The following is a 14,566-nucleotide window of genomic DNA, read 5'->3' as shown; positions in this document are numbered from 1 at the left end:
TTTAGATGTCTTGTTTTGTTCAATACAATATTTACCAATATGTAGATAATTAAAATTGTATTGCCCAATTTTGTTCAGTCTCGTTCAACCTTGTTCATGCACCAAACACTACCTAACATATTGTCATAAAACATTGTGACTATTAGACTTTCTTCTTTTTCTTTTTGGGCTAATGTGACATCCTCTAATTTTCAGAACCAATTAAAACTTTTCTTTACGCTTTTCAAATCATTTATGTATTTTTACGGAAAATCCCAGTACAAAAGATCATTTTGATTACAAATGTTTGTGTAACATCTGGTCCAGGTATAAATCAACTTTTATGTATAAATTTTAATTTGGGTGGCCACGGCATGGTGGAGCATTACCACGACGTGGCGGAGCATTTTGAATCGCGAGCTTTAAATGACCCTCCATTACATGGTCTTGGGCACCATGGTGTGGCATGTGTTTTAGTGAAAACCCTAATTTCGGGCATGGGACCCTATATAAAGGACATTAAGGCTAGGGTTTCAGCCTCCATCTTCCTCCCAACCTCAGAAACCCTAGCCCTAGCCTCCATTGAAGGTGTGAGCTCATTCTTGGTGCTTTTTGGTGATTTTTGAAGGAGAAAGAAGCTCTTGGTTTGGTGGTTACTTGGAAAGCATCATTTTTCCAACTAGCATATCCCCTAGACCTTTGTGAGTGTCCAAGATTCAACATTTTTCTTACCATGTTGCTAGATATTTGGATTTTGTCCCCTTTTTCATGATTTGATGGATTTAAGTAATGGGATCTCATAAAGTTTGCAACTTTATGAATCTCCAGATCAAGTAGAGCATTTAGTGTCTTGGATCTGAATTATAATCGAGTTTTGATGTCATGCATGGGGGTTTTGGTCATAAAACCCTATTTTTTGACAAAAAATGGAAAAGGCATGCAAGTCCATAAATCCATGATTTTTAAGGTCCCTTAGGAGCATGAAATCCTTCTAGAAACTTTGGAGGTGAAACCCTAAGGATTGGGTACTTAATAAGAGTCTTGATGCCTTAAGTTACCATTAGAGGTTAGGGTTGGGACTTTGTCTTATGGAGGGGTTTGAGGGATAAAGTTGGAACCTTTTTCCATAAAGACCATGGGAAGGACCAGATCTGAGCTTTGGGAGCTCATATGGTTGAAGGAAACGACTTAATGGTTTAAGTTGTGCATACTCATCACCATAGCATGGTTAAGGTTACCACGGCGTGGTGACTTGGTTAGGACCCACCTGTTTGTCGGTTTGTGGCCATGACGTGGCCACGTAGGCCAAGATATGGCGACTAGCTATGTTGACTTTGACCAAGTTTGAACGAAGGGTATTTTGGGTATTTGAGCTGTGGAATAAGATTTGGTCACTGTTTTTTTTAAAGGTGATCGGTAGATTTTGTATTCAGAGCAACATTTTGATCAGCTATCTTTTCAGACTAAGAGGTGAGTTTTCATCACTATACTCGTGGGTGGAAGGCACCAATATGGGCCCAGTGAATCATGTATTCTGGTTAGAGGATGTGTCTATGTTGTATTGAAATACTCGTTTCGACATGTTATGGTTTGGGGTTTAGGTTTTACTGCTTTGTGCGTGATCTAATAGACCAGGGGTATTCTAGTCTGATGACTGATTGAACCCGATGGTATTCCAATCCAATGACTGAGCGGACCCGTGTATATAGGCATTCCAGTTTGATGACTGATTGGGTTGGGGGTATTCCAGTCTGATGACTGATTAGACCCAATATGCATTGTTGTATATGTTATATTGTGTGGTGGTACTTTGGGAGAACTCACTAAGCTTTGGCTTACAATTTCAGTTTATTGTTTCATGTACTTCTGCTGATCGTGGAAAAGTGAAGGTGTGATTGTACACATCCTTCGAAGATATATTTTGGGAGACTTTATAATGTTCTGATCTTGGGGAACTATTTGTATTTGACACTGACTTGATATTGTTTAGGATTGAAAACAATAGTTTCTTTTAATTTAAAAATGAAAAATTTTATTGTGGTTTTGGGATGTTACAAGTTGGTATCAGAGCCCTAGTTTCAGAGAATTGGATGATCATTCATGTTAATCCAGACTCAAACTAAGGATCTGTAAAGTTTTCAAAATAATTTTCAAATTGAATTCAAAAAGAAAACCAGGAAGGATGAGATGTGTATGATCAGCTAGAGCAAGAAAGTATACCCCAATTTACCATACTATTATTTGTTATGATATGAATAGAACTTCATGCTAGTGATAGGCTAGGGATCTTCAAGGATTGCATGATAGAACTGACTAATATATGATGCTTGATAGCCTAGGAGGACTTCTTGTATGTTAGATGAAATTGACATTATTATTGTAGTTACTTAGTGTGTGTATCATAGTTATACATAACTAATATCTTATAGCATGAGAATGTTTGATTTAGCCTTATTTCCTATTCTTGTTTGATGAAGGGATTAAAGTAGGGTCAAGTATCCAACTGTCTATAAGATCCAACGTTATGTATGATTAGCATGCATGAGTGGCTATAGGGTTGGTGAAAGTTTCATGATTGAGTATGTGTAGGTTGCAGGCATGTTAAGGAATGATTAGCTACTCTTGAGATAGCAAGGATAGGATGCATGAGTATCCTAGTCGTGAATTTGTTGTCGGGTAGTTTGTGATGATACTTGGAACAAATACGGGTAGGTGTGGAATGTAGTATGGGCCCGTACTACTTGAAGCATATGACCCGTATGCGTAATAAGGGAGTCACAAACCTCGAGGGTTTAGCCTCTCTGTGATGATTGTATAGTATGAATGGTGGCATTTTTTGATGTGTCTATTAGTTTATTTTCAGTATGGTGTTCAAGATAGGATCTGGATCCAGATCTGTGGCAAGTGGCTAGGATAGGTCGTGGTTAACTGAGGACCAGATTCGTGGGATGATTGCTGCTGAGGTGGCTATTGCGATCTGGAGTGCTATCTCGGAGTTGTTTGGGTCTATCAATACCACCATGATTAAGGTATTTGATGAGCGTTATATTGCATTGACTAAGGCTGTTGCTGCAACCACAACGGTTGTTGCAGCCGCAGGGGTTCGAGGCGAGAGAGCTTTCCAGTATCGGGACTTCGACAATACGAAGCCCTCAGAGTTCGATGGGGTCAGGTAACCGATTGTGTTGATGAGATGGTTGTTGGATGTGGAGGGATGTTTCTTCACATGCACTTGCTGTAACATCCCAAAAATTCATGACCAAAAATTTCATTTTTAAACCATTAAATATAACCATACTTACTAAAATCATTCTATAAAAACATAAGTCATAGTATCCAAACATCAAATCAGAGTATCATATCAAAACATCAGAGTAAACATCCCATGCTAAATCATCATGGTATGTGCAATGCAGTCATCGTGAGCTCATCCCTTTGCTACCAGAAGTAACTGAAACAAAAACTGAAAACCGTACGCATGAAGCTTAGTGAGTTCCCCATACCACCACATACCATACACATAATCACATATACTGGGTCCCCCACCCCTTCATTGGGCCCCGCCCGGCATCAGGCTCTGCCTGGCATCGAGCCCCGCTCGGTATACAGATTTGTTTATCCTAGGCCCTGCCTGTCACTGGGCCCCGCCCACTATACACATAAAATAAATACCATATAATAATGATAACACATAAAGAAAACATACGCAATACCATGTGTTTCAGTTCTAAGGGCTCGCCTATCAAGGGCCCCGCCCATACTCTGCTAATTATGAGATATGGAACCCCGTCCATACTCTGCTAGTGGTGAGATACGGGACCCCGCCCACACTCACTTCCCTAATCAGGCACATACAAGTATCACACAGACAACAAGTATAACTAAACATGCACATAGTCATCGGCTACCATCTGACATCGAACCATAGTCCGGAAACATACATATAAACATTCCTCGGGCCCCTCCCGATATCAGACCGTAATCTGGAAAGTATACAGACATTCCTCGGGCATCGCCCGACATCGGATCGTAATCCGAAAAACATATAAATATACATCCGGCACCGCCCGACATCAGACCTTAGTCCAAAAAACATACAATCATAAATATGGGTCGACATTGGTGCCTTCTACCCGTTCAAACAGGAGGACACTCACCTTGATTGCAGAAGCTTCCTGAAAGAATCCCTAGTTGCTGCCCTGCCGACTTCCCGAGCTATCAGAACCAGAACTAGATAAAATCTTAGTTAATAGGCCAAAACCCTCAAGTTTGGCCCAAGGTCAAACTTGGTCAAAAGTCAACGGTCAACGGAAGTCAAAGTCAACAAGTCAAACTTCAAGTTGAGTACGCCCAGCGTAATAAGCTCGTACGCATGGCGTACTTACCAACCAGAATTGGGACCCCATACGAGTACGCGCAGTGTACTCGAAGGTACGCCCGGCGTACCCGGCCAAATGGCACTTTTCCATTAAGTGCTTAATCTCTTAAGTCCTTTCATCCAACACTCATATCTAGTCCCACAACATCATTCTAAGTCATAAAGTTTCCACCTTTATGAATTTCCATGTCTAGAAAAGGTCTAAAAGCTAAAACCTTAACTTATAAATCCATTAAGACATCATAACACTCTCATGGAAGGAATAGAAGGATCAAGATTACATTTTTTTGGATCCTAAAAGCTCCATAATGGATAAAGTTTCCAACTTTATTAATTAGAATGGTCCAAACCACAAAGATCTAGCCTTTAAGCATCAAATGGGACCAAAAGTGCATCTTTTTCAACTTAATCCATTAAGTCCAATTCTCCAACCTTCATATCTTAATCACAATGATGTTTAGATGGATAAAGTTTCCTACTTTATCCATAACAAGGTCACAAACTTTCAAGATCTAAAATTTATGCACTAAAATGACCAAAAGCTCATAACATCCAAAACTAGCTAGATCTAACAAATGCGTCATCAAGATTCAAACTTTATACCTCTAGAAGATAGATCAAGGTGAACAAAGTCCAGATCTACAAGCTCCAATGCAACCAACACTTCTACAAGAAGTTCCTTCTTCTCCAAGGTGCACCATGCATACTCCAAAGCACTCAAAATCACCTTCTTTTAGCTCAAAAGGCTCATCTAAGGTTAGGGTTTAATGAAAGGGGTGTTGGAGGGGTGGAGGCTGAGAATGGACTGGGTTTGGGGAGTTAAGGAGCTTAAATAGTGCTTAAACCACGGAAATAGGGTTTGGGCACTGATTGCGTACGCCCTGCGTACTCAGGATTCCATTAGTACGCCCAACATACACCTTTTTGTATGCCCAACGTACTCAACTTGGGCCAAAACCACCCAAACTTCAAACGCTCATAACTTCTTCGTTCTAACTCCGTTTTCGACGTTCTTAATATCCACGGAAAGGTATTGAGGAGCTATACAACCCTATCTAATTACGTTTTACTTAAAACACATCGAACTAAAATCCATAATTCATAATAGAAGTCTGAAACACTACATTCCCATTTTACCCTTTGACTCCAAAGTTCAAACCGAACTATTGGGTCACATATCTACATTACCCACATCCAAATGAGCCTAAATATTACCTTTTTAAAGGCCCTAATCCTTATGATGACAGCTCTTTGGGCCACAACCTCAAATTAGGAATTGATTCGGAACAGGGAGTTACAACTCTCCCCAACTTAAATTAGATTTCATCCTCGAAATCATTCACTACCATCCCCGACATACCAGGAAACCTGAGCAACACAGCCACAATCCCATGAATATGACAGCCTTCCCAAGGCAACCGAAACCAACCAAACCAGACTCCATCTAATCCCGGAGAAGGATAAGTCCTTCGTCTCATGCAGGAAACTACTCCTGCCTCCCCAGATCCTTAGACCTCACATTGGTCTGACTCCTCGGCAGACCTACCACGTTAGGCTTTACCATGCTTAGTCCTCCTTGACCGACCGACCAAACGCACACTTCCAATCTGGATTATCTCGATGATACCATCAGAACAAAATCATTGACCATAACCAGCTGTAGAATACTCATACTTGACAGAAGGCTCAGATAATCCTTCGAGTAGAAGATTCATCCCTGCAACGGTTAGACTCCGATGAGAGTTATGCAACAGGGTCAAATCAATTACTCTGAGATTATTTAATCCTGCTGCAAGCGAATTAGCACCTTCGATCATCAAGATACTCCACACACTCAGATCCTCACATTACTACTTCTTCCCGAACATCACGCTGCCTCTTATCCACTTTCTGAATGAACCGAGACCTCCCAGGTCCCAAATTATGTGCCAAATATCTGGAATACCGGATTCCCACCCGGTTGTTGAACCAAAGAACACCCTCTCAGTCGCTCCCAACGACTTCCAAAGAAAACTTCGGCTATCGAAAACTACCCTATCCACATTGCCACTTTTGGATCCATAAATCCTGGAATCCCCGATCCCATACCTCGACCCTACGTTCTTTGCCAGGTCCCACCTGCATTGCTATAGTCACACGGGCCTCTCCCACATGTCTCACCCAAACCATACTACGAAGTGGCCTTGCCCATAGGTCTCACCTATCTAGGGCTACAGAGGTCCAAATCCACCTCGAATCCTATCGACCTATCCTTTCATGATTCCGATCACGCTGTGGCCTTTACACAATCCTACGAACTGAACCACCCTGGCCTAACTTATCTGAAAGAGTATGTGAATGTTACGACTCATTCCGTAGTCTAACAACACTTTCGCACACTATCTGACCACATGAAGAATGCTACGGCTGCCCCGCAGTCGTACAATAATTCCCCCTGCTATCTGGCCGCTAATGAATGCTACAGCTATCCCATAGTCTTACAGCACTTCCCACACTATCTGGCTGCTGGTTACCAATTTAAACCCATCCGACGTCGAGCACACACACGACCTAACATCCTGACTGAACTCGCGTCCTGACGGGAATTCCCCAACCTGGTTTCCCAATACCAGCTATCAAACACCAAGAATACGCGAACCCAACGTTGGTAAGTTTCCCAAACTCCCAACTCACACACTCCTCAATCCTAACAGCCACTTGGGCCGCCTTCCCCCTTGATGGGAATGCGAACTCATCCTAGTTTCGCACCTACTTCTGTTCCTGAATACCTGAAGATTCTCCCCCACTTTGATTCAACTAACATCTTACAACACACAAGACTGGAAGGATTCCCAATCCTTTTTACCATCTAATGATCAATCTGCTAGAAACCAACGCTTACCACTGTTAGTGTTCCAAAACTAACCAATACTAAAGCAGTACAACTCTTGAAAACTAACGGAACACTTTCCGAGTTCCAATCACACTTGCTACAGCTACCGCAACCTGGGAACCCTCTATATAAGGAGACGAACTTACACTACTACTCTAAGATTCATGGTATGCAAATGGCATATGACATCACTTGAATATATAACCCAAACACAAGTAGGGAAACAAACCCAAATATACTCTTACCCAAACCCTTGGAACGAAAAACTCCATCATGCAGTTTCTCGCAAGTGCTGCACTGAATTCGGCCCTGCTGGCCCCTCAAAAGTTGATCCGAAATCTTGGGTCTCTTCCCGAGACCCTCCAATATATGCACCTGATCTTTTCCCCTCTTTACAATGTGCTTCAAATCAATTTCCCGCTCTTGGGCTCTAGAAATCATATCTTTCGGGGTCTCGCACCCCGAGATACTCACAGACTCCTTGATATCATTTCACAGTATATCATGATACCTCACCTTCTTCATTTCCTCATCTACTACATACCGCGGTGCCAAATAAGCCCTCTGTCGAAACTTGGCAGTGCTCTCTGCCACAGTCTCAGTAGTCTAGCGGAGATCCAGAAACTCTTTCGCCAACTACTGTACCTCAATCGCCTGAGCAAACTCCACCCAGAATCTGGTTAAAAAGTCATCCCATGACATAGCATTAACTGCATCATCACCCAACTCACTACCAACCTCTTCCCATCAATCGTGTGCCCTGTCCTTTAGGAGGCAAGAAGCAAGACGGACCTTGTCCCCCTCGGGACAACAGTTGGTATGAAAAGCGTTGGCGGCATCTACCAACCATCTGCTGCTAGCAATGGGGTCCCTAGCCCCATGATAATCTGGAGCTCCACAAGCTCAGAACTCCCGAAACGTCAACGTACACGTCCCCATCATGGCCGTTATCTCAGTGCGGAATGCGCTCAGTCTCTCATCAAGAGTCTTCATAATGCCCTCCGTGACCATACCGAAGATCACAGGAGTCTGGTCAATGATTATGCGCATGATCTCAGCTGAAATAAACTCCCTCATCTGATCATCCAGCTGCCCGGCTCTCGAGCCCGATCTAGATTCCTTGCCGGCACCAGAACTGCCAAATGGCCTATCACGTAGCGTCACCATGATCATACCATAACAATCATCAGAATACTCATCATAAATCGAGGGATCACACACACTACAAGTTCCCTGGTTTTACCTCAGCCCTCCTTGATTTGAGTACGGATCCTCTGCTTTCAATAGTACGGGCCCATACTACCTTCCACATCTATCCGTACTTTCCTCAAGAATTGCCTTGACTCCACCAAGTCCCTTTCACTACTACTGCTCCCAGCACTAATCGTATCCTAGGCTTGCCCTAGGGTAATCTACGACCCACTCTCCGCCATCAGGTGCATAAGAAGTCCCTGCTATATCCCCTAACTATCTCGCGAATACCATTACATATTACTAAGACCAGATAATTCTTCGAATGAGAGGTCTCTCCTTACAACGGTTAGACTCAAACGAGAGTTGCGAAATAGGGCTAAACCTGACCTTCTGAAACTATATAGTCCTCGTAATATATAACTTAACATATTTTTTTACTAGTTAGTTAAAGATAACTAGAACCCCTAAAAGCACAAAGCAAGCAGCCTTCAAGCATTGAGTAACCCAAACCAAGCATATCCTAATCAGGCCATCATATCACTGACTAATCAGTACTAACATGCAGTTCAATAAGCTCATACAGTAGGCATACAAGGCATCCTTCCTAGATCCTTAGCCCTAATCTAGCATGCAATTCACATATCCACAATTCCTATCATAACATAAACGTGTATGGGTAATTTGAGAGAACTTACTTGAGCTCGGCTGATTGCATGCATCAGACCCTTTTTCTCTTTTAACAATCATTTTTATGAAAATGATTTTCTTTTGAAAACTTTCATACCAAGTCCTCAGTTTGAGTTCAGACACTCACGAGAGTGTGCCCGAATCCCTCAAACCAAGGCTCTGATACCAACTTGTAACATCCCAAAAATTCATGACCAAAAATTTCATTTTTAAACCATTAATATAGCCATACTTATTACAATCATTCTATCAAAACATAAGTCATAGTATCCAAACATCACATCAGAGTATCATATCAAAACATCAGAGTAAACATCCCATGCTAAATCATCATGGTGTGTGCAATGTTGTCATCCCAAGCTCTTCCCTTTGCTACCAAAAGTACCTGAAACCAAAACTGAAAATTGTAGGCACGAAGCTTAGTGATTTCCCCATAGTACTACATACCATACACATAATAACATATACTGGGCCCCCGCCCCTTCATCGGGCCTTGCCCGACATCAGGATCTGCATGGAATCGAGCCCCGCTTGGCATTGAGCCCCGCTCGGTATACAGATCTGTTTATCCTAGGCCCCACCTGTCACTGGGCCCCACCCGCTATACACATACAATAAATACCATATAATAATGCTAACACATAAAGAAAACATACGCAGTACCATGTGTTTTAGTTCTAAGGCCTCGCCTATCCTGGGCCCCGCCCATACTCTGCTAATGATGAGATATGGAAGCCCGTCCATACTCAACTAGTGGTGAGATACGGGACCCCGCCCACAGTCACTTCCCTAATCAGGCACATACAAGTATCACACATACAACAAGTATAACTAAACATGCACATAGTCATCAGGTACCATCGGACATCGAACTGTAGTCCGGAAACATACATATAAACATTCCTCGGGCCCCGCCAGACATCAGACCGTAATCCGAAAAGCATACAGACATTCCTCGGGCATCGCCCAGCATCGGATCGTAATCTAGAAAACATATAAACATACATCGGGCACCGCCCGACATCAGACCTTAGTCCGGAAAACATACAATCATAAATATGGGTCGGCATTGGTGCCTTCGACCCGTTCAAACAGGAGGAAACTCACCTTGATTGCAGAAGCTTCCTGGAAGAATCCCTAGCTGCTGCCCCGCCAACTTCCCGAGCTATCAATACCATAACTAGATAAAATCTTAGTTAATAGGCCAAAACCCTCAAGTTTGGCCCAAGTTCAAACTTGGTCAAAAGTCAACGGTCAACGGAAGTCAAAGTCAACAAGTCAAACTTTAGGCTGAGTATGCCCAACGTACTCAGCTCGTACGCATGGCGTACTTACCAACCAGAATCGGGACCCCATACGAGTACATTGAGCGTACTCGAAGGTACGCCCGACGTACCCAAACAAATGGCACTTTTCCATTAAGTGCTTAATCTCTTAAGTCCTTTCATCCAACACTCAAATATAGTCCCACAACATCATTCTAAGTCATAAAGTTTCCACCTTTATGACTTTCCATGTCTAGAAAAGGTCCAAAAGCTAAAACATTAACTTATAAATCTATTAAGACATCATGACACTTTCATGGAAGGTATAGAAGGATCAAGATTACATTTTTATGGATCCTAAAAGCTCCATAATGGATAAAGTAAGATCTAGCCTTTAAGCATCAAATGGGACCAAAAGTGCATCTCTTTCAACTTAATCCATTAAGTCCAAGTCTCCAACCTTCAGATCTGAATCATAATGATGTTTAGATGGATAAAGTTTCCTACTTTATCCATAACAAGTTCACAAACTTTCAAGATCTAAACATTATGCACTAAAATGACCAAAAGCTCATAACATCCAAAACTAGCTAGATCTAACAAATGCATCATCAAGATTCAAACTTTATACCTCTAGAAGATAGAACAAGGTGAACAAAGTCCAGATCTACAAGCTCCAATGCAACCAACACTTCTACAAGAAGTTCCTTCTTCTCCAAGGTGCATCATGCATACTCCAAAGCACTCAAAATCACCTTCTTTTAGCTCAAAAGGCTCATCTAAGGTTAGGGTTTCATGAAAGGGGTGTTAGAGGGGTAGAGGCTGAGAATGGAGTGGGTTTGGGGAGTTAAGGAGCTTAAATAGTGCTTAAACCACGATAATAGGGTTTGGGCATTGATTGCGTACACCCCGCGTACTCAAGATTCCATTAGGACGCCCAATGTACACCTTTTTGTATGCCCAACGTACTCAACTTGGGCCAAAACCACCCAAACTTCAAACGGTCATAACTTCTTCGTTCTAACTCCGTTTTCGACGTTCTTTATATCCACGGAAAGGTATTGAGGAGCTCTACAACCCTATCTAACTACTTTTGACTTAAAACACATCGAACTAAAATCCATAATTCATAAAGAAGTCGGAAACACTACATTCCCATTTTACCCTTTGGCTCCAAAGTGCAAACCGAACTATTGGGTCACATATCTACATTACCCACATCCAAATAGGCCTAAATATTACCTTTTTAAAGGCCCTAATCCTTATGATGACCGCTCTTCGGGCCACAGCCTCGAATTAGGATTTGATTCGGAACAGGGAGTTACACTTGCCCTACTGAACCTTCTCAGGTTGGGGGCGAAGGATTGATGGAGAATGGTGAATGGTGCTTACACTCCTTAGAAGAGAGCTACTATTACATCAGAGCAGTTCTCAGAGATGGTTCGTGCGAGATACGTTCCTTTGGTGGAGAGGGAGAGATTGGCTTAGGAGTACTTAGATTTGATACAGACCATATAGTCGGTGACTGAGATCACCAAAATTTTTACTGAGAAGGATCTTTTCTTCCCTAAGTTTGCTGCTTTGGAGCAGGCTCAGATGACCCAGTACTTGAGCATGCTCAAGACAGATATTCGGCATTTTATGTCCACCCAAAGTTATGCTACCCTCACCAAGCTTCAGGACGTCGTGAGGAGGAGGGAGATTGAGATAGAGATTCAAACGAGGGAGTTGAGGCAGGCTCCTATTCAGTCAAAGCCTGCGGCGAAGCGGTTCAAGCCCGCTGATTCGAGGCCTGAGGGACAGAGAGGCCACACTTGTGGAAAGTGCACCAAGGTTCATGAGGGTGTTTTCCGATCATCATCATATGGATGCCACAAATATGGCAGGAAGGGCCACATTGCGAGGGATTGTCGTCAGTAGGACCCGCCATCGAGCACCAAGATCTGTTACCATTATGAGCAGGTTTTCCATATGAGGCCAACTGTCCACCATCTACACTGAGGATCACCGATGGATGCATGGGTAGGGCGGAGCCCCTGAGGGCTCGAGGTCGTGCTTTCCAGCTCACTGCAGAGGAGGCCAGGGCGGTACCGGACGTCGTTACTGGTATGCTTCTATTTAATATTCTAGCAGATATTTTATAGTATGCGTGCATTTTTGGTTCTTTTAGGTACCTTCTTAGTGAACTCTTTTCCTGCTATTGTGCTTTTTGACTCGGGTGCGAGTCGGTCCTTTGTATCTCAGTCCTTTAGTAGGAGTTTTGATATGACTCTCGGAGAGTTGGAGTGTTCGTTGCGGGTTTCTATTGCCAATGAACATGGGATTTTATACATCGAGTGTTTATCAGGGTTGTGTCTTGGAGATTTTTGGGTGCCTTATCCGATTAATATGATCCTTATTACCATGGGAGATATGCCTAATTGTTGGGATGGACTGGTTGAGTAGATTTGGGGCGATGATTGAATGTGAGGTTCAGGGGGTGGTAGTTCAAACCCAAAGTAGGGGAGAACTGGTCATTTATGGAGAGAGTACCAGGATTGGATCAGCCTTTTGTTCTGCTGCCAGGTCTTGGCAATATATTCAGCATGGTTGTATCGGTTATATTTCATATGTGGTTGATAATCGAGTTGGGAAGCAGATTTCGGTTTCAGATGTGCCTGTGGTGAGAGAGTTCACAGATGTGTTCCTGGAGGAGTTACTCGGTGTGCCTCCTAAGAGAAGGTGGAGTTCATGATCGATTTGGTTTCGGGTGTGACTCTGATTGCTTAGGCGTCGTACCGATTGGAACAACCTAAGATGCATGAGTTGTCCTCACAGCTTCAGGAGCTGTTGGGAAAGCAATTCATTAGACCAAGTAGTTCACCGTGGGGAGCACCGATTTTGTTTGTCAAGAAGAAGGATGGTTCACACCGGATGTGCATTGAATACTAGGAGTTAAACAAGTTGACGGTGAAGAACCGATACCCACTTCCGCGGATTGATGACCTCTTTGATCAGTTGCAGGGTGCATCTTTCTTCTCCAGTATCGATTTGAGGTCGGGATATCATCAGATGAGGGGTGGAGAAGAGGGTGTGGAGAAGATTGCATTTCAGACTCGTTATGGTCATTACGAGTTCGTGGTGATGTCGTTTGGGCTTACCAACACGCCGAAAGCATTCATGGATTTGATGAATTGAGTGTGTGGGCCGATGCTCGATCGTTCAGTCATCTTTTCATTGATTAAATATTGGTGTATTCCAAGACCAGGAAGCAGCGCGAGGAGCATCATCGAGAGCTTCTGGGATTTTTGAGGCGGGAATGGCTATATGTCAAGTTCTCGAAGTGTGAGTTTTGGTTACGAGGTCCAATTCTTGGGACACCTCATTAACCAGAACGGGATTTTGGTCAACCCGGCCAAGATTGAGATTGTTATGCAGTGGGAGGTTCCAAAGTCCCCATCTGAGATCAGGAGTTTCTTGGGATTAGCAAGGTATTATCGGAGATTCATTCAGGATTTCGCCAATATTGCGGTACCCTTCACTTGTCTGATAAGGAAGGGTATGGGTTTCCACTGGGGGCCTAAGTAGCATGCTGCATTCGAGACTTTGAGGAGGAAGTTATGTGACGCCCCAGTATTGACCCTCCCTGAGGGTGATGAGGATATCGTAGTATTTTGTGATGCATCCATCACCAGCCTGGGTACAATTCTTATGTAGTGAGGGAGGGTTATTGCTTATGCTTCTCGGTAGCTGAAACTGCATGAGGTTCTTTATCCGACTCATCATTTGGACTTGGGAGCAGTGGTGTTTGCTCTTAAGATTTGGCAACATTATTTGTATAGGGTCCGGTATACTATCTACACGGATCATAAGAGTTTGATATATCTCATGGATCAGCCAAATCTGAATATGAGGAAATTTAGGTGGCTTGGCGTGGTCAAGGATTATAACTGTGAGATTTTGTACCACCCAGGAAAAGCAAATGTTATCGTGTATGCTTTGAGCTGCAAGATGGTTAGATCTGATAGCGGGAGCCTATGTATGAGGATTTCAATCAATTCACCATTTTGGGTATGATTAGGGAGGGTCAGGCTGAGGGATTCAAGAAAGAGAACTGGAAACAGGAGCAACTCAGAGGCGAGATTGACAGGTTTTCTACCGACAGCCGTGGATTATTGACCCGATATGGTCGTGTATGGGTACCAGATTTTG

Source organism: Lactuca virosa, chromosome 9 (genome assembly GCF_052849685.1).
Source record: "Lactuca virosa cultivar CGN04683 chromosome 9, Lactuca_virosa_CGN04683_v6, whole genome shotgun sequence".
Taxonomy (NCBI): domain Eukaryota; kingdom Viridiplantae; phylum Streptophyta; class Magnoliopsida; order Asterales; family Asteraceae; genus Lactuca; species Lactuca virosa.
This window is presented reverse-complemented; position numbering follows the sequence as displayed.